The 21,005-nt window shown below is 40.7% G+C and overlaps 1 protein-coding gene and 1 pseudogene across 1 annotated transcript in view; both read left to right on the top strand.

Moving 5' to 3' along the window:
* LOC135704812 (RYamide receptor-like) overlaps window positions 1–21,005 on the top strand; it is a 409,469-nt gene that overhangs the window by 61,382 nt on the left and 327,082 nt on the right. The window lies entirely within an intron of this gene.
* On the top strand, window positions 10,502–11,824 carry LOC135704795 (uncharacterized; annotated as a pseudogene).

Here is a 21,005-nt window from a genome sequence, read left to right as displayed (position 1 = left end):
CACTGATTGTGACTCATAGAAAGCAAAATTTACAGGTTTTATGTTTCCAACGCATACTTTGTAACCTCTTCTTGTAAGTTACAAGTAAAACATGCCATCATACCATCTTTTGGTTTTATTATTCCGAAAAACATTATTTTAGCTGAAATGAGTCTTTGCAACCTTGCTTCTAAATTACCTAAAGTTCTCCAAATTTATCTGAAAATATTTGAGCTTCCTTGAAGTTTTAAATATTTCTCTCATGATCTAGAAATTTCCCTTAAATCGTATCAATATTGTTTTTAGTCGCCGAACTTCCCTGAATCAGAAAATCTGCACACTTTCTTGAAGATCTTTAAATTTATCTGAAGATCTATGATAATCCTTGTTATTTTTTTTTCAGAAGTTTTGTAGCTTTGTTCTGAAGATTTTCGAACTTTTCTGATGTTCAATATTTTTTTCAGTATTTTTCGGTGAAATTATTTATATTTCACTGTTGATTCTTGGACTAGTCTGAAGTTCTGCAAATTTCCCGAGGAATCTCCCTGAAGATTTGCAAAATTTCCTTTATAGTTTTATAAATTGATCTGAGCATATTTTAGCTTGCTTTAATTTTTTAAAATTTCTTTGAAAATTTATCTGAAGATCTACGATCTCTTTCGAATTTTTTTTTTCTGAATTTCTGCAAATTTTTCTTAATTTTTGTAAAATTTTCTGAAAGTTTTCTAAAAATTCTCAGCAGATCTCCGAACCTCTCTGAAGCTCTAAAGCATTCTTAGTTGGCTCTCAGACCTACTGTCTGGCATGCTTATTCTTATATAATACATGCTTCGTAGTATATAAACACAGTTTTGTTGACCATGCCATGATCAAAGCCATTACGCATCAGTCAAATCAACATGACAATATTGAATAGTGAAATCGGTTCATCAAAACATAAATCAAGTATTCTTTAACGGTTTAAATCCGTGAAATTTTAGCAAAAAAAAATCAATATTTTCATCTCACTTGCGGTTTTTTTGCTTTTTCGGTTTTTCGAATGAAAATTAAACACAAAGCTATTTTGTTCGAAAAATCAAACGTCAAATCTTATCATCATGTCGAAAAAGTGTGAACGCATCCGAACATTGCATTCGAAAAAAATTATCGAGTAGTCCGCTCAAATCAGACCAACAAATCAGATAACGGGCGCTTCACTTAATATATGGATCATAGGTCCAACATAGAATATTTCGTGATCCTGTTGTTTAAGTGACCAAGTCCTTTCGGATGGTGGCCATATTAGTTCAGAACTCTCTGACTACGCAACGCTAGTGTGTTTATGAGCTTGCTATATAAGCTGTACCTCAAAATCCTGGCCATATAAAAGGTTACAGGCTTCAGCAAAGTTGTTCAGGTGACCATTTCCTTTTGTATGGCGTTCATATTAGTTCAGAACACTCTCACTACGCAGCGCTAGTGTGCATGTGAACTTCCTATACTAACTGTATCTCGAGAACCTGGCCATATAGAACGGTGCTGTCTTCAGCAAAGTTGTTCAGATTACCAAGTCCTTTTGGATGGTGGTCATATTATTTAAGAACTCTCTCACTACGCGGCACTAGTGTGCACATGAACTTCCTTAATATGTTATGTCTGGAAAGCTTGTCCATATAAGATGTTACTGTGGAATGTGAGGATACGAAACGGAATAGGGATGACGTGTAGAGAACCTGTAAATCGATTTTGGACGCCATTTTAAAATCCAAGATGGCGGTCATCGATTTAAGAAAAACTGTCAAGTACCCTACAATATGGGTATTTTTGGAAAGGGAACTACGTGTAAAAGCTGGAAATCGATACCAGCCGTCATTTTGGAATCCAAGATGGAGGTCATCGGTTCAAGAAAAACTGTCAAATACCCTACAAGATTGGTATTTCCGCAACGGGGACGACGGGTAGACGCCGGAAATCGATTCCAGACGTCAGTTTAGAATCCAAGATAGTGGCAACCGTCAAATACCCTACAATATAAGTATTTTCGGAAAGGGGATTTCGTGTAGAGGCCGGAAATAGATGCCAGACGTCATTTTAGAATCCCTAGATGGAGGCCATCGGTTCAAGAAAAACTGTCAAATATCCTACAATATGGATATTTCCGGATAGGGGACGATGTGTAGAGGCTGTAAATCGATGCCAGACGCCATTTTGTAATCCAAGATGGTAACAATCGGTTCGAGAAAAACTGTCAAATACTCGAAAATATGGGTATTTCCAGAAATGGAACGACGTGTAGAGGCTAGAAATCGATGCCATTTGATCATTGGTAAAAAAGAAATTGAAACTGTTCAGTATTGCCTTAACCAAGAGCTGAACGGTGATGAAACATAAGAGAACACTTCAAAGATATTATGTCTCAGAGCATCTGAAAACAATGCCGGGACCGAAAGGGGACAAACAAGGGTTCTCAATCATGATTTTCTCTAAAGCGAAATTTACAGGAAATAAATCTCCCTGGGCATTATTGTGGCAACGACGGCTTCTCACCACAGTTGGAGGAGTTTCGCGCAGCCAAGAACATTAGCTTCAAGGCTTTGCTGCTCCTTGATAACGCTCCGTTACATCCGCCCACCATGAGCAATCCCAACATAATGCTTCTATATATGTCACCAAAGATAACTTCTTTGATTTCACCCCTTGATAAAGGCATCATCAAAATTTCAAGCTGAAGTATGTCAAGAGAAGCTACAGTTTTATTCTGGAAACAACCGAGAATGAAGGTTTTTCTCTAAAAACATACGGATACATGAACGTAGTTCAGTACCAAGAATTGTTTCGACTGCATGGATGTGGTTTTAAAGGACATAAACCAAAGCACGTTGGTAAATTGCTTGAAGAAAATTCTTCCGTCGAAGAAGACGACAACGAGGATTTGCAGATCATGTTCGAAATTCAACAAATTCAAGGAAAGTTTGGTGCACCGGGGATAGGAAACACGGTGAAGTCAACGAAATCAATAGAGATGAACCGGCTACAGCAGATGAAATTGTTAGCGAACTGGACCCATCTACAATGAATATGGATTATATTTTCATCTCACCACGGCAGAAATCGAGTTCAAAATAAATCAACTCTCCGAGTTTGAAAGCTTCTGCATATTGGACAGTTATGTCGAACAGAGTGCAAAAATCCAAGATTTGCTAAGGGAAGTCGAAACGTTGCCATCTTGCTCAATGATTCAGGAAAATTAATGCGAAAAAGATTATGAGCTCCAAAATATCCTAAAACATTAATTAGACAAAATTCAACTTCTTAGTGGATTATCGCCAGACCTACCCCGTACACGGTTCACGTTAACTGTACTGAACTGATACGAGGCTGTCCATAGTCACTAAATGTCCCTTCGAAAGCCAATTGCCATCATTTTAGATCCCAAAATGTTGGCAGTTATCGATTTTGGGCCTATACACGTCGTCCCCATTAATAGCAAAGGCCGCCATCTTCAATTTCAAAATGAAGTCTGGCATCGATATCTGATCTCTACACGTCGTTCCCTATCCAAAATCAATAACCATATGTTGGAATTTGACAGTTTTTATTGAACAGATGCCCACCAGCTTTGATTCCAAAATGGCGGCTTGAATCGATATCCAGCCTCTACACGTCGTTCCCTTTCCGAAAATTCCCATATTGTAGGGTATCTGACAGTTTTTCTTGAATCGATGACCGCCATCTTGAATTTTAAAATGGCGTCTGGCATCGATTTGCAGTCTCTCTACACGTCATCCCTATGCCGTTTCGTGTCCTCACATTCCACAGCAACATCTTATTTGGACAAGCTTTCCAGACATAACAAATTAAGGAAGGTCATGAGTGTGCACAGCGCCGCATAGTGAGAGAGTTCTTTAATAATATGACCACCATCCGAAAGGACTTGGTCACCTGAACAACTTTGCTGAAGACAGCAACGTTCTATATGGCCATGTTCTCGAGATACAGTTTATAGAGGAAGTTCACATGCACATTAGCACTGCTTAGTGAGCGAGTTCTGAACTAATATGAACACCATACAAAAGGACATGATCACCTGAACAACTTTGCAGAAGACAGTAACCTTTTATATGGCCAGGATTTTGAGATACAGCTTATATAGCAAGCTCATATGCACACTAGCGCTGCGTAGTGATAGATTTCTGAACTAATATGGCCACCATACAAAAGGACATGATCACTTGAACAACTTTGCTCAAGACAGTAACTTTCCATATGGCCAGGATCACGAAATATTCAATGTTGGACATATATTATAGCGCCCGTCATAAGTAACATAAAAATGAAGCGCCTCTAGCGGCGTAGTTCCCAATTAAACTTGAATCCAATAACACAGGCTTGTTGGTCCCAGTACAACAACTTTGTATAAGACAGTATAGCTCTATATATTGAAACAAATGACATAATCCACCACAGCCCCTATTGGTGAAAATCCCATAAGCTGTGGGTATCCTTATTCGCGGATAGCCCGGCAATCAGGAATCCGGCAATAAGGATTCCTGACTGTAGTCTCAACGTACCTTTCCCAACCTTCCAGAACTTCGATCTCAGCAGTTCTTGCATTAACCGTAGCACATGAGATCAGCACGAGCCTCGCGCACGGCAGGATGTTTGGGTGACGCATTTGTTTCTCGCTCGCATCTTATTTTCGCGTGTCTCTTTCCCACTCGTCAGCCAAGTTGTTTTCGTTGCGACGGGAGATGGTTTGTTGAGAGCCTCGGCAGCACATTTGTGTACACCCGAGAAAAATGTAACTCTGACCGCGCCTTTCTTACTTCAATTTCAATGTTATTTCCACGTGTGGACTTATTTCCATTAAAAACCCTTCAGCATTTGAACTGTTTTGAAATGGTGTGCTCATATATTTCTCTATTCTTACCCAATCAGTTGTCCAGCTATCTATTTCTTGTGATCAGAAATCAACGCGATTACAATTATTCCTAAGTCGTCGTTATCAAAACCTTGGCTGTACCATTATGGCAACGAATGCACCGGATAAGATCAGCAGCAAGATTTGCAATTCATATAATTAAATTTAACCTAATAACCCACATGTTAACACAATCGAACTTTATTCAGCTTGGTAGATCTCGGAGGCACTCGGTTGGTCGGCGGCTGGTCTCGATGGTCGGCTACTTCAGAGTGCATAAATTGAAGATCTCCGCCAAACGGCTTGCACTAGACCAGCCTGGTGCATCTCGGATGAGACTAAATAGATCGAAGTAAACCGAGAGAAAGAGAGTAATAACAGTCAGCGCCCCGGCTTGGTGGTGGTAGTCGCGTCTATTGTTTGATGTTTATCTAAAGAGGAAGGCATCGTAAAGGCGAGAAGCTCTCGGAATGGTACCTAAGTAGTATACATTTAATTTCACACCACGCGCTGCGGACCAACCTGGGACCGCGCGGAGATGGGTATTATGGCATCAAGTGCAACTAAACCACGCCGCACCAAGTACAGTCGAAGAAGAAGAAGCAACAGCAGCAGCAGTACCAGTAACGTCATAGACAAATCTCTTAAGTAATTACAAGTTCGCGTTTGCCAGAGGGGCCTGGACCGTGAGTATTTATTTTTATTATATTTCTATCTGCGGCTTGTGTTGTTTTTGTAAGCTGCCGCTGCTCTTACTCTTACTAAAAAAAAATCTCAATCTTAAATCAACCGCAGCACAAGTGAACCTGTTTCGCCGTCGTCATCGTCGTCATAGTCTCTCGTGTGTCTGCCCAAGATGGGATTTACATCATCGAACCTTCTTTTTTCATGCACTCTCTTTGTTGTTATTATTGTTACCGATTCGATGCCGTTGTTAACACACTTCTCGAACTTGGAGATTGTCCCAACTCGCCCCTTTCCCTCCCGCGCATTACAGTAACGCCGGCTTAACGCTAGTTAATTGCTTCCGATTTAAACAAATCACGACGGCGACGGTAGCCAGTCGCAGGCACCACGCCATCTAGCGGTACTTTCACAAAGCTCCCATTTCGTCACTGCCCTGCTCTAGCGTGGTAAACGTGTTAACAATCGACTGTCAAACGCTTGTCAGGCAATTAAATGGTTTGATAAGCGAGGCAGCCGCCGTGTACGTGACATAACCCGTTTTAGATTGGGGTGGTGCAGTTTTGAAGTGCACAAAAAATCAACATTGGGAATATTCCGCCGCGAGTGAAGGATCAACTGAACCGGTTTGGGAGCGTGGCATTTTTTTTTATCTGTATCATCGATATCTTTATTTTGATCCAATGCAATGAAAGAGAATATCACTTTCGATGGAATTTGGAGCAGCTGGGTTACAGCGATTGACGGGACAATGTTACTTCTTTCCTCGAAATCTACTGTTTCAAAACAAGTACCCTGCTCGACCTGAATCAACTTCATCAACAGTAATTCGATCACAGAATGCTTGCATGTCAAAGAGATGGAAATGCGTTACAAAACAAAATACAAGAAGGTGATATCCCATATTGAGGCCATGGAATTTTCTGTAGCCAATTTTGGTTGACTGCTTACCTGTACCCAGCTGATAAATTTTCAATTGGTTGAATAAAAAAAAACCTTCAGCTCAGAAGTGTTTTATTGAATTTGCAAAATGTTAGTCTCTTGCCTAGGGCTAATTTAGGGTTATCACAAGTACTCTTTTAAGAGTACATGTGTAGTCTTCTTTTTTAGGAAATTTGAGGTTAACGTACTCTTTTAGTAGTTCATCCAAGTTGTACTTGATTCAGAAACGAAAACAAATCTTTCCCCACGACATTCAACGACAAACCGACATGGTTGGCCATAATTCCATGCACATCATCCTCCAGCGATTCCAGCGGACTGGACATCCTTTGAACAACGGCTGATTGCTAGCAGCATCAAACCGTGTGATGAAATTAGAGTGGAAGAGTTCGTCGACCGGATACGGTCTGCAGCAACATCTAGCAGCTACCTCGAACATCCGATCGAAATTTTTGTGATATCGACACTGAGCCTTTATAAGGACCAATGTCGAAAACATAAATAATGGCTTCTTTCGTAAATTTCTCGTGTGTCAAAATCAGTGGCATTTCCTTAACCTCAATCTGCAATCAGGTCTGCACCAACTCTCAAAACATAAACAATTATCAAAATATTGCTTGCAATGAATAGATATCGAGTAAACTAGAAGATTGAGTGTATTTTTCAACCGATTCGAGTATGGATATGGCATTAAATCTGGTTTTGAAAGTTGGTGCATAGGTAAAAAGTGAGGTTATGGGACGCCACTGGTTAAAATCAATCCATGTAAGCCACCAATTTTATCGGATAGGAGTACTCTTTATCTACACAATCATCACCACGATTTACTTGAGTGAGTTTTCATTTTCGAGAAATTCTCGCAAAAAGTAATTGTCTACGTTTGCGGCATTTGCTATTAACTAATAGGAAGACGAGACAACTGGCTTCTTATTCTTTAATTTATATCTCTATCTCTATCTATATATATCTCTATCTCTAACTTATGCACTTCAAATCGCCTAATCGCCTAACGCCAAAAAAAATTTCAACCATCTGTACACCCCCCAAATCGCGATTAGAGCCATATTTACGGAGATAAATCAATTTAAAGGTTTGAGAGATCCACCAGCCGACAAATAAAGAATTTTCAAATATTTTATACTGGGAAATCTGGGTATGAAAATTTCGACCATCTGAACACCCCCCAAATCGCGATTAGAGCCATATTTACGGAGATAAATCAATTTAAAGGTTTGGGAAATCCACCAGCCGACAAATAAAGAATTTTGAAATATTTTATACTGGGAAATCTGGGTATGAAAATTTCGACCATCTGAACACCCCTCAAATCGCGATTAGAGCCATATTTACGGAGATAAATCAATTTAAAGGTTTGGGAAATCCACCAGCCGACAAATAAAGAATTTTGAAATATTTTATACTGGGAAACCTGGGTATGAAAATTTCGACCATCTGAACACCCCTCAAATCGCGATTAGAGCCATATTTACGGAGATAAATCAATTTGAAGGTTTGGGAAATCCACCAGCCGAAAAATAAAGAATTTTGAAATATTTTATACTGAGAAATCTGGGTATGAAAATTTCGACCATTTGAACACCCCCCAAATCGCGATTAGAGCCATATTTACGGAGATAAATCAATTTAAAGGTTTGGGAAATCCACCAGCCGAAAAATAAAGAATTTTGAAATATTTTATACTGGGAAATCTGGGTATCAAAATTTCAACCATCTGAACACCCCCCAAATCGCGATTGGAGCCATATTTACGGAGATAAATCAATTTAAAGGTTTGGGAGATCCACCAGCCGAAAAATAAAGAATTTTGAAATATTTTATACTGGGAAATCTGGTTATGAAAATTTTGACCATCTGAACACCCCCCAAATCGTGATTGGAGCCATATTTACGGAGATAAATCAATTTAAAGGTTTGGGAAATCCACCTGCCAATAGATATAGAATTTTGAAGTATTGCACACATGCATTTTAAATTCAAATTGCCCTTGATTCAGAAATGGCAGAAAACGACCCGGAACTCGTTCAACATATACAAAATTTATACATTCTGCATATTGTAGATGGGCCCGATTAGTTTTCCCGACATTCAGCGACAAGGAATTCCAGGAATTCCAGCGTTTCTAACCACACAATCCTGGTAAACTAGAAAGGAATTCCCGAATCAAGAAAAACTCTTGAAGAATAGGAATTGCAATGGATCAACAGATCGGTAGCAGGAATTCGCTGGGAATGCTGTGAGTTCCAAACCTCGTCACAGCAGATCAATAAAATTTCCCAATTTTATGACTCCCCTCAAAGCTCCTGCAGTAGTGGTTCAGAAGTTTACAAACCATAAAACGCTCACCGCCTCCAGCAACTACATCTCGATTCGTCCGTCACATCATCTGACCCCTTCGAATGTCAAGTGACAGGCGGTAAGCGTTCGCTGTTGATAGAGCATCCTCTCGAACCAATATGCAATTATAGACACGCGTGCGAATGTCACCGATCGCAGCCGTTGTTGTCTGTTCAATTTGGCATGTTTAACGAGTTTTTAGTTTATCGCGCGCCCATCACCAGTTAACTCCGGCAACAACAGCCAACAACATCATACGTTTATGACACGGAGGTGAAGGATCCCTTTCACCAGCGCCGTGTGGCATCATGACGACGGTAGACGATGACAAAATGCTTTTTGACCTCTTCGGCGGCTGATTTATATATGTCCACACAAGTGCCCATCATCGCCCGACCGACCGCACCAAACTCAACAATCACCAAGAGCCGCACCGTCATCCAAAGCGTGGATCGGATGGACAATGAACACAGCCGCAACATTATCATCACAATTGGCGTTTCGGCCTCCCCCTGAGGCTAGAAGACCGCGCATTTTTGACGGGGCCAGGATGGATTCTCCCGGTCTCGTAGCAGGTACCTTCTCGTAACGACCTTCATTAATCTACTAATGGGTCCGGAGCCATTAGACCAGATTAGGCGAAATTTGATGATGCGTTGCGGGATTGTGTTTGGGGGCTGACGCAGCAAATGAAATCAGATAAATTTACACCACCCGCACCTTTGCGTGTTCCGCATAATGCCAGGTTTGTGTGTTTTATCATCCGTTGGGACGTTGGGACGTTAAAATGTCAATCTCATTTAGGATGAATTGGATTTAAAGTTCGATGGGTTTGAGATGGCGCGGACAGAGACAACTGACAGACAGGCCCATGTAGGGTAAATTTGGCATTTATAGACCCCTTACGGATAAATAGGCAAATTTGATCGATTTATAGGTCAGCTTCATCGGGAAACACCTTTTCCTACTCATCTGCATCGGATTCGCGGAAAACATAGATCAAATAATGTTTAAATAAAGATGAAAATGACGTTTTAGTGTGAAGCACGACATGAGCTGTCAAGTAAAAAAATGGTCAAAATGTGACTACGAAATCTGTGTGTGCCCGTTTTTATTTTTTAAATATTTGTTTTCACCTGACTTCTTCACTTCTCAATGAGTCTGATGGGAAAAAGCTAATTTAACTGGCGTAAAAACCCCATATCTTTTCACAATACAATACAAACTAGTGCTGATAAAAATCATTCTTTCTACACTCAACTTAGCTGAAAATGAAGACAACCTTAACAGGTAGACCAACTACCTGCATGATTTTGAATTTTGACATAAAAAGATTCTCTTGATCAAGGCAACCTCTGAGTATCGAAGTCAACATTTGTTTTTGTTCATTCGTGGCTGCATCTTCATTATCGCCCGTGTCGTTGTCAATATTAATATTGTCGCTAAAGCACAAAACCGAAGTTCGCTAGTGGGACTAGCGAAGCATTTGTCAGTTGTCCTCAGACAAAAGAAAACCAAAACATTTGTCGCAGTTGTTTATCAATCTTAATGTCGGCACTTATGTTTGAATATTGTTTGTTTTCGTCTATTTGAATTTGGTACTTTTGAACCAGTGCAATCATGGTCGATCTTCAAAAAAACTATTTTCCTTTATATATTAATACAGATAAATATTAATCGCAGAATGGCTAGAACACAACATGTTCGGCGGCAGCACGCGCATGTGAACACCGTGTACTACGCTCTTTATGGGCATTATTTCTTAGGAATTCGCAAAAAAGAGTTGGCTCGCATTTATGGCAAATCATTGTCCACAGTGTGTGAATGGATTTCAAAATTTTAAACGAGAGGATTTTTCAGCAGAAAACAACGGAAAATTACATACAAGAAGTTTAGTGTTGAGATGAGAGAATGGATCGTTGATCTGTACATGAAAGAACCTGTCTTGTTTCTAGACGAGGCCAAACACAAATTTCAACCACGATTTCATACAACAATTACCACGACTTCAATTTGTACCATTCTTCATGATGCAGGACTGTCCTGGAAATCAATCGAACGACCAGCCATCCAAATTAGGGACGAAGAGATCGTACGGTTCATGCGGGAATTACTTGCCATACGGTGGGATATATACAGTCTCGTGTTGCTAGACGAGGTGAGCTTTGACAACCGGGATATGCTGCGGACGAAAGGCTACGGTGTGGTTGTTGGTCGTAAAATAATATATCGAGGCGAGTTTTGTCGTAAACCTCGAGTATCCTGTTGTGCTTTCTTGGAGTAAATGGAATGCTTGACAGTTTTACTACCGATGAAACATTTACCAGAATCAATTTTTTTTAATGTTGTCGAAATTTTGCTCTGCGTAACGCACAAGTTCAAACGTATCCGGGAGTCCACTCTGTGTGGATTATGGATGGTGCGAGAATACACTGCGAACCAAATATAATCCGTTACGTGCGATTAATTGGAATAATTCCGATATTTCTGCCAGCGTATTGCCCTTTCTTTAATCTTATAGAGATCATATTTGGCATTATAAAACAACGACTTCGAAGAGACCACCTCGAGAATATGTCTTGCAACAAACCAGTAATACGTGAAGTATGTAATGCGATCAATCACTTTAAAGTTTATCCTTGTAAAAAGCTTTTTGCTCACTGCGGTTATTTGCCTGGTGGCATCTTCCTCCCAGAAAAGGGACTTATCCAGGATATGATCAAAATGGACTTCAATATGATTCCTATGTAACGATTTGTTTATTATCTTTAAGTGAGTTAAACAACAGTTACAACTGTAAATGGGAACTATATATGACAGAAAATAAATCAATTTATCGGTCGAAGAAAAAAAAAAACATTAAACATGGTCAATGTCTTCGCAATCCGTAACCCTTTCAGCAAGTTTAATGCTCAATTTAGATTCCTCTGGACGTACAGCAATTTCCATAGCGTTGAATAATTCAGCCCCAACGGATCCTCTGAGTACCATTGCATCAACCTTCTGTGCAACTCCTTGCAAGATTGAAAGGGCCACAGATAAATCCTTTTTGATCCCTCCAATTTCATTCATCCATCCTTCATTCACAGTGTTAGCTACGTTCATTCCCCGATGTACTGCCTGAAGCCTGGTTGCTTCCGATACTCCCGTCCACCTGAAATATTTCGCCAACTCTAGTGGCGGTGATGTTGCGTGCTTAAGCTGTTCGTGCGTGTGCGCTGGCGAAGCGTTGATATAATTTGCTCATAGAAGCCAAGAGCTGCGGTGGCCTTCAAGATCTTGATGACCTTCACGATGTTCTTCTGCTAGCATAGCATCGTCTCTTGTTGAATGCACACCAGCACGGTCCAAATTACAAGGAGCAATTAAAGTACGCAATTCGCTTTGATATTGAGAGTTGGTTTCCAGGCTTGTGGAATCCGAATATAAGTGTACTTTGATGCATTTACCTCTCCCTGTTGTACCACTTGTGGGGTCAGGCTAGTTACAAGGTAAGTTTTGCGCTTCGATGGATCTTGCAGCGTTAAAAAAATAGAAATATCCTCTTGACTAGGCTCTACTGCGTCAGACCAATGTGGCTCCTTGAATATGACTTGTCGATGAATATGCCTATTTGATACCGACCACAGCAGCGTCAACAGTTCCGGAATTGAATTGGCACCGATGTTTCTCTGACACAACTCACGTGGACGCAGCAGATTCCGGTAAAACCACCTGTAAAATGTTGCTTTGAAGAAAAACAGGCAATCTTGGAGGTTTTCTTCTGATGTGTCCGGTTCATTTTCGTTGTCCGCTATTCCACATAAATCAAAATCAGGGTTCGGGGTTTCAGCAAGTCGATTTTCATCTTCTGGAACATGTGAATTTTCCCCACTTATGCCGGATCCACTCGCTGAAGGCTCCAACTCTTTCTCGTATGTGCTGGCTTCCGTAGCATGTCCGGTACCAAAGTTCTGTTGATTTTCTGACTGGAGTGGATCCTCAGAAGAATGTCCGTTAAGTTCGATGGTCGATGATAGCTGTCCCGAAAGCTGTACCAAATCAGCATTCTCAACGTCTTCCAAATACTCTGTATCAACGTATCTATAAACACAAACATGTTTCAAATGGCTTAAGTCGAAGAAATTACATAGTGATAAAGTACTTACTCGCTTCTCCATTCATTCATTTTCGATACGGGGGAGGTAGCTCATCGATTCTTCCGGTTCGCCTCCTAGCATCGTGCTATAAGGTATCAGGCGATAACCAGGGTAGTTGATCGATAGCTTGATGACGTCATTTCGTTGGCGTCTGCAATGTGAAATTCTCATAGCAGGCGTTGACGATGGGACGTTGTCGAGTTGTTGAATAGCAACTATCGTGGTAACTCACCGATTACCTGTCGATCCGCCAAATTTGGAAGGACGTCTGCATTGAATTATCTCATATAATAATATTCCGCCCACTATATCACAAGAAATTGCGAGTAGCTGAGTGGAATGGAGATAAGTTAAGCATTGGGTACAGGACCAAGTCTCCCCTGGGTGGTGCCAAAAGATGAGCGCAATAGAATCATCAAGTTGCCATAAGGCACGGAATGAGACTATTGCATGGCTGGGTAGTCAAAGTATTCCATTCGTTAGTCATTTCAGGTGGATTAGAACAGGTTTAGGTTTAGGGTGGGCGTTGGCCAGATTTGGATAGGATAGGATAATCCTAAATAGGACCTAGATTATTTAATACACTAGTAACCTCAACTTCTGTCACAATGTTTCATTGTGACTAATCAACACGCAATGGGTAAAATATCAAATTTGCGGTAAATTTGAAAAAAGGGAACTTGGAGTGTAGAGCGCACTGCCCACTGGACGATTCTGAAGCCTCACCAAGTGAGTGGGTTACGGGTTTATTTGATTGTACGTCATTTCCAAGTTATATATAGATACATTCATACCATTGGCATTTTGTATTTGAGATAAGACAGATACAGATCGTTATTACATTTTTTTTTTGCTGTGCACTTCACCACCGGAGCCAGCAAAGTTCAACAATCCATCGTTGCTTATGCCTTTGTTATCGTTTGGAACCAGTTTTGCGAGGTAGGCGACGATTGTGCGTATTTCTCGCGTAACTTTTGAAAAGGGCCTATTTATAGCCTGAACAATACGTAAAGAGCAAATTGAAACATTGAACGTCGCGTGAAAGTGGAACTTAATGAAGGCCTAAGTACTTTTTCGTAGTTTTTAGTTTTCGGATTTGAAAGATCGTTGGTTACAGTGGCCTGCTTACTGAGCAGAAAAACGCGGTCCCAGGTCAGATTTATGGTAAAATCGCTTGTGTATCGTGTATTTTGCGAAACTCGTTGTTGTCGTTGGTTCCGGATTTGAATGGATACACAAATTTGAGCAACGGTATTATGTGATATGAGGGGCTCGGTGGCCTTAGAGCAACCGTTTTTGCTTACTGAGCAGAACATCATGAGTCTAATCTCAGGCCCATCCACATTCAAGATTCGTCAATCGTTTTATTTGTTAATATGACTAAATGGTAATAACAGCAACTCGGTGATTAAAAAGGTGCTCGTCTGCCTAGTGGCAAACGTTTTTGCTTACTGAGCAGAAGACCGTGGGTTTAGTCCCAAGCTCCTTCGCGTTATATGATCGTTAGGACATCAATTCAGCTTATCGTTTACCAAAACGAACCCTGCTGCAAACCCAACCCTCTTATCCAACATCCCAGTGATTCCTCGTGGAAGTGCAGAGGTGTTCTCGGCTTCCATCAAAGCGAGTGTCATGTCAACACAATCCTTCCCATTCCTTTCTTGACATGTGTTCGGGCGCGGCTGGCGCTGGTATTGCCTAATTTAAGATCACCAGTTTTTACACATTGAGGATGATTGCTAGTCCCAAGCATCGTCTATTGGTTCTCTGTGTAATTACAGCTGATCTGGCAGTAACAGAGTAGCAACCGTGGGCGGTCAATCAAGCTCAAGCTCTCCATTCATTCATTTTCGATACGTAAATAAACAACAACAATTCTATTGACGAATTGGCATGGCAAAAGAAATGAGTAGAAGAAGACTTTTCAATGACGCTTATTGACGTCGCTAGTGAATGGGACTGAAAAAAAGGAGTACGGCATTTTCAGGTTTTTGTCTTAATAGACAATATTCGTCTTTATCTTGGTAGGGGTGATTTTGAGGATCAATTGCAAAATGAATATTTTCATTTACACGAATAAAGCTGTGTGAAACACAAATCGATGCAAAATTATTGCCTCATGCTGAATTGATGATAATATCGAGGTTTTAGGCTCTAGGGTCAACAATCTTCAAAATAATCATTTTGCTTATGAGGGTCGCTTCTGATTTTGACAATTTTGGGTTGAATAATCAAGCACTGGTGAATATCTACAAACGCGTATTCGTTGATGTATTTTGAACTCATTTGTTTGTTTTGCTCGTACATGACAGCGAAGATATGCTAAAGCAATACAATTCATCTACAATTAACCACTTCATTCGAGCACTTAAAATGACGTTTACTACCACTCGAACTTTGAAATAAAACATTATTTTGAGATTTTTTCTTCTAGAACCTCGAGGAAAGTAGCCAACATTTGTGCGTTTTATAAAAAAATAGAAATTAGTTGGATCAGTTTTGTGAAATCGCTGGTTGAAAGTCACGCCAAAACTGCTTGACAAAGTGGTCAATTGGTTGAAGCGCTACTCTTTGCGTGTGATGGAAAATGATAAAAAACAGACACTGATACAAACATAACAAATCAAGCACATCCATGAACATAACATAAACTAAACATGGCATCAAATACAACTGTATTCAAAGTATAAAAACTTATAATTCAATCAGCTCGATTTGATATCCTCCATCATCCGAAGCAATACTCGTCGGTGGGGGTGAATTCGAGACAAAATGATACAGGTAGCATAATCGTTACAATTTAGAAGTAATGGAATATTACTCACGTTTCACAGTAACGTAGCTCACTCGATCCATTAATGCAATTCAGTCAGTCTACGCTTAAATATTGCAACAATAGAAAGCTTATGATAGGTAGTTTCATCTCGTGATAGTGAGAGGACCTGTTTTCTCATTGCCACATGACGGCCGTGATATTTACCAGCTCTGCTTTAGGGACTGAAATTACGGAAAATGACCAAATAGTGACTTGTAAATACTAAATAAATAACCATTTATATGGTAATTTAGAAATTTAAATATGTCATGGAACTTGAAATCAAATTTAATAAATTCCTCTAATTAAATCGAATCTCACAACGGATTCTTATGTGATGAGCATTTGAAGTGATTTGAATAATTAACTTTTGATTACGCTAGACACTTACTGTTATATACTATAGCGAATAGTAATTCCCATTTGTTTATGATCTTGAATTTGATTCTGCGTTCGAAATTTTTAAATTTTTATATATCTAGGTAAATAGTTTTGATAATTTGCTAAGAACTTTTCACAGAATTTCTTCAGAATGATCTCAAGAACTTTTTTAAAATAATTCCCCTTCTTTTGAATTTAGAGGCAAATAAGCTTTCACAAAAATAATATTGCATTCAATCAACAATATTCGTGGAAATAGATTATTTTCGTAGTTGGAAATGCTTAACATCAAATATCAGAATTAAAGTGGACATTTTATACGATAGATGAGGAGATGGAAGTAAATAGTTGATAGTTCCGTTATAGTACGGCAGTGTGAAATTTGAGCATGAGCATGAGCATGAGCACGGTTGCTACTCTGTTATTGCCAGACCAGCTGTAATTACACAGAGAACCAATAGACGATGCTTGGGACTAGCAATCATCCTCAATGTGTAAAAACTGGTGATCTCGAATTAGGCAATACCAGCGCCAGCCGCGCCTGAACGCAGGTCAAGAAAGGAATGGGTAGGAATGTGTTGACGTGACACTCGCTGTGATGGAAGATTAGGAGCCCTCTGCACTTCCACGAGGAATCACAGGGATGTTGGGTAAGAGGGTTGGGTTAGCAGCAGGGTTCGTTTTGGTAAACGATAAGCTGAATTGATGTCCTAACGATCATATAACGCGAAGGACCTTGGGATTGAACCCACGGTCTACTGCTCAGTAAGCAAAATCGTTTGCCACTAGGCAGACGAGCTCCTTTTTAATCATTGACGAATCTTGAATGTGGATGGGCTTGAGATTAGACTCATGATGTTCTGCTCAGTAAGCAAAAACGGTTGCTCTAAGGCCACCGAGCCTCTCATATCACATTTATAGCGTTACTCAAGTTTTTATAACTATTCAAACCCGGCACCGACGACAACGAAAAGTTTTACAAAATACACGATAAACAAGCGATATTTTAATATTTTTAATATGAAAGGATCTGGGACCGCGTTTTTCTCCTCAGTAAGCAAGCCACTGCAACCGACGATCTTTGAAATCCTAAAACTAAAAGCTACGAAAGAGTACTTAGGCCTTCATTAAGATCCACTTTCACGTGACGTTCAATGTTTCGATTTTATCTTTACGCATGGTTCAGACAATCATAACAAGCTATGACCGACGTGACGATTGTTTAAGACCTGGTTAAAAAAGCTATTCAAATGGAATTACGTTCTCGAATTTCACTTGGAATGTAATGAACAACAGAAATGCGCGATAATTAATATTTTCAGCGGTTGATGTTTGATTTTAAATATACTAACGGTACTGCCTACGACTACGACGGCGATTACGACAGCGACTACGACGGCGCCTACGACAACGACAACAGAGAATTTGTAACTTACCATTTGTCTAGGATAAACACCTTTGCCCGGCATCTCCACTGGTTCTTCATGTCCGTTATCTGTCACTGTTTGCAAAATATCTAATAACAATTATCTTTGTTGTGATACTTCCTGTATTGCCATGGTGATCTGGGAGGAGGTTCGCATCTAGTGCTTTCCCCAGGAACCGTTCACGGCCACCAGCTACCGCCCGCCCAGACTTGGGTATATCCAGCGAGACATCCTTCAGCTAACTCACAATCTCCGCGTCTCTAATAATTTAAACAATATTCAAAAGCGACGCTCGTATGTGTTAAGCAATACAGGCAAATCTGGCTTAAGATTTAAGCGGAAATGAAGAAATTGGCACTTAATTTTACCTAAGACTTTCGTAGTCTGTACTTGGGTATTCTTCTCTGATATATCTTGGTGTCTTTAGAATCCTTTAAAATTCTCTTCAAATTTACTTTGGTAAGTATTAAATCATCCTTGAAAGACTTTTGCAAATCTATCACAGACAAATAGCTTTGGGAACTTTCCAAGGTTAACAATTTACTTTCTGGGAAAGGAGGTATATTTCCCTCGGTTTATAATCGAAATTGAAGGCATTTCAATTTTTTTCACAGATGTAAAACACACACTGTAAAACTACTGTAGACTTTCTTCGTGCCAAGTAATCAATTGAAACCTATGGTTGATATTTTAAAATTTCACTCTATTTTAGTAGTGAAAAAGTGTCTTTAGTGACTATTTCTAGGGAAATAGTGAATTAGTGACTTTTTGGTGTAAAAAGTGACTTTTTGGTGACTGGCTTCAAAAAAATAGTGATCAAATCACTGAAAAGTGACCTGCTACCAGTCCTGCAGTCGTTCAGGGACGAAAAGGTTAAGCTGACCTAATAGCTCCGGTGCGTCAGTTTCAACTGTGAAAATTTTAGCAACAAACACCGGTTGGGCATCATTCCGCTTCTGTGTAAGCGCCTGCAGTCTAAATAATCTCCATATTGTGGTAGGTTCAACGGATCTCGCCACAAGAGACGTCTTAGGCAGAGCTCAACATCAAGAGAACCACTTTCGATCATAATTCTCCTCTACCAGGGAAACAGTTTAAAGAGACGTTATTAGATGGAAGCACTTTCGTGAAAACTTACTTACATGAAAACTTGCTGTTTGTTTTGGCTTAGCTCGTGTTCATTGCGTCTTTCATTATCTTACTTGTTTTATAATGCGTTTATTTTTTCAGACTCATTTGCCGTATTGTTAAATGAACTCAAGGGCCACGCACATTAGATCCGTTTGCGTTGCGTTGATACAAATTTGACAGTTAGACAATAGATTTAGCTGTCACTTTGCCGCAACGCGTCCGATCCGGATCTAATGTGCGTGGGCGTTTACTTTCGCATTGAAGCGCAGCTGTGTGAGTGTGTGTATTTACGATCTAACTCCCACTGACTGGCAGTGGCATTATGGATAGAATCCTCCTGCAACCATCTTAAATCCGGGAGTTAGAAGGTGACAGCTCTATCGCAACTCCAAAAGTCCATTTCAAGAACGCAAGCATTTCGAAGCTATTTTCGTTTCCGATAAGCCCCGTTCCAATGCATTTCAATGTGGGAATCATTAATAATGTACTGGGTCTTACAATCAAGCGGTATTGCTTGATTGACGCGTATTTAATGAGTTGGAAATGTTTGTCGTATCAGTACTCGTACTCGGAAATTAAGTATGAAACTATTATGAAGGAGAAAATGGAACGAACTCACCAAATCTGGCCAAGTGAACCTAACAAGCTGGCTTGATGTGTTAGAGGGGAAGTCACAATTGTAGACGGTTCGCTTCACGGGGTAATCCGTTTGTGGTGGAGCTTGTCCCGAATGTTGTCTTGAAACATCTCTTGGCCGTCTGAAACAATCCGCTTATTGTGGAATTCGATTCAGGAAATTCAAGTATCTGTTCATCACCATTATCACTTTACTGTTAAACAAGAATCCGTAACAACGCAAAACACAAAAAAAAATGACGGGAGGAAATTTTTTCGCTTCCATCTACACAGCACAGCACTCTTCGATCTATTTCGCATTTGGTTGTGCGATTTGCGATTTCTCGCATTGAAGCGAAGCTTACTTACTTACTTACTTATCCTGGTCCGATATCCCTCAGGATTGCACCTGCATCACAATGTTACACCAATTCACTCGGTCCGTGGCTGCTTGTATCCAATTTCTTGACCGTCCCACACTTCCAAGATCTTGCTCCACTTGGTCTAACCACCTTGCTCGCTGTGCTCCGCTTCGTCTTGTACCGGCCGGATTCGAGGCAAACACCATTTTCGTGGTACATCCTTCGCCTCCATACACCGTTCTCACATACCCCACCAAAGATGGTCCTAAGCACTCGTCGTTCGAAAACACCCAGTGCTCGAGCATCGTCCACGTCTCGTGCCCGTAGAGAACTACCGGTCTTATCAGCGTCTTGTACATGGTACATTTAGTACGGAGGTGAAGTTTACCCGACCTCAGGGTCTTGTTGAGTCCGTAGTAAGCATGACTTCCGGCAATAATTCGCCGACGAATTGCTCTGCTGCAGTTGTTATCCGACGTCACCAATGATCCGAGGTACACAAATTCATCCACCACCTCGAACTCATCTCCGTCGATTGTCACGCTTCTGCCCATGTGAGCCCTATCCCGCTCGGTTCCTCCAGCTAACAGATATGTACTTTGTCTTCGGCGTATTCACCTTTAATCCAACCTTCTTTACTTCACGTTTCAGCCAGGTGTACTGCTCCGCCACGGCCTGAAACGTTCTTCCGACAATGTTCACGTCGTCAGCGAAGCAGATGAACTGGCTGGACTTATTGAAGATCGTGCCCTGCATGTTAAAGCCCGCACGTTTCATAACACCTTCCAGCGCAATGTTGAACAGGAGGCAGGAAAGACCATCACCTTGTCGAAGTCCTTTGCGAGTTTCAATCGAGTCCGATAACGCACCCGATATCTTCACGCAGCACTGTACACCATCCATCGTAGCCCTGATCAGTCTGGTCAGCTTCCCGGGAAAACCGTTCTCGTCCATAATCTTCCATAGCTCTCCACGGTCAATAGTATCATAAGCGGCCTTGAAATCGATGAATAGGTGGTGCGTAGGGACTTGATACCGGTCCGTATTTACATTGATTGCTTCCTGTACTTTTGTTGTTTTACGGCTGGCTTGTAGGGCCTGCACTAACCCCCATTGCGGCTCGCCGGGGGACCATCGTGCACAGCACTGTTTAGAGTCCCACGCTGGCACCAGGTCGTTGATCAGTCGCTCCTAACATGGAGAACAGACGCCGTTTTGAGCCGCACCTCCATGGTGAACAGACGCTCGAAGACTGCACTCTCCGGAGAGAGGAGT

Source organism: Ochlerotatus camptorhynchus, unplaced genomic scaffold (genome assembly GCF_037179485.1).
Source record: "Ochlerotatus camptorhynchus isolate MF236.1 unplaced genomic scaffold, CSIRO-AGI_Acam_v1.1 ptg000248l, whole genome shotgun sequence".
In the NCBI taxonomy this organism is placed as follows: domain Eukaryota; kingdom Metazoa; phylum Arthropoda; class Insecta; order Diptera; family Culicidae; genus Ochlerotatus; species Ochlerotatus camptorhynchus.
This window is presented reverse-complemented; position numbering and strand designations above follow the sequence as displayed.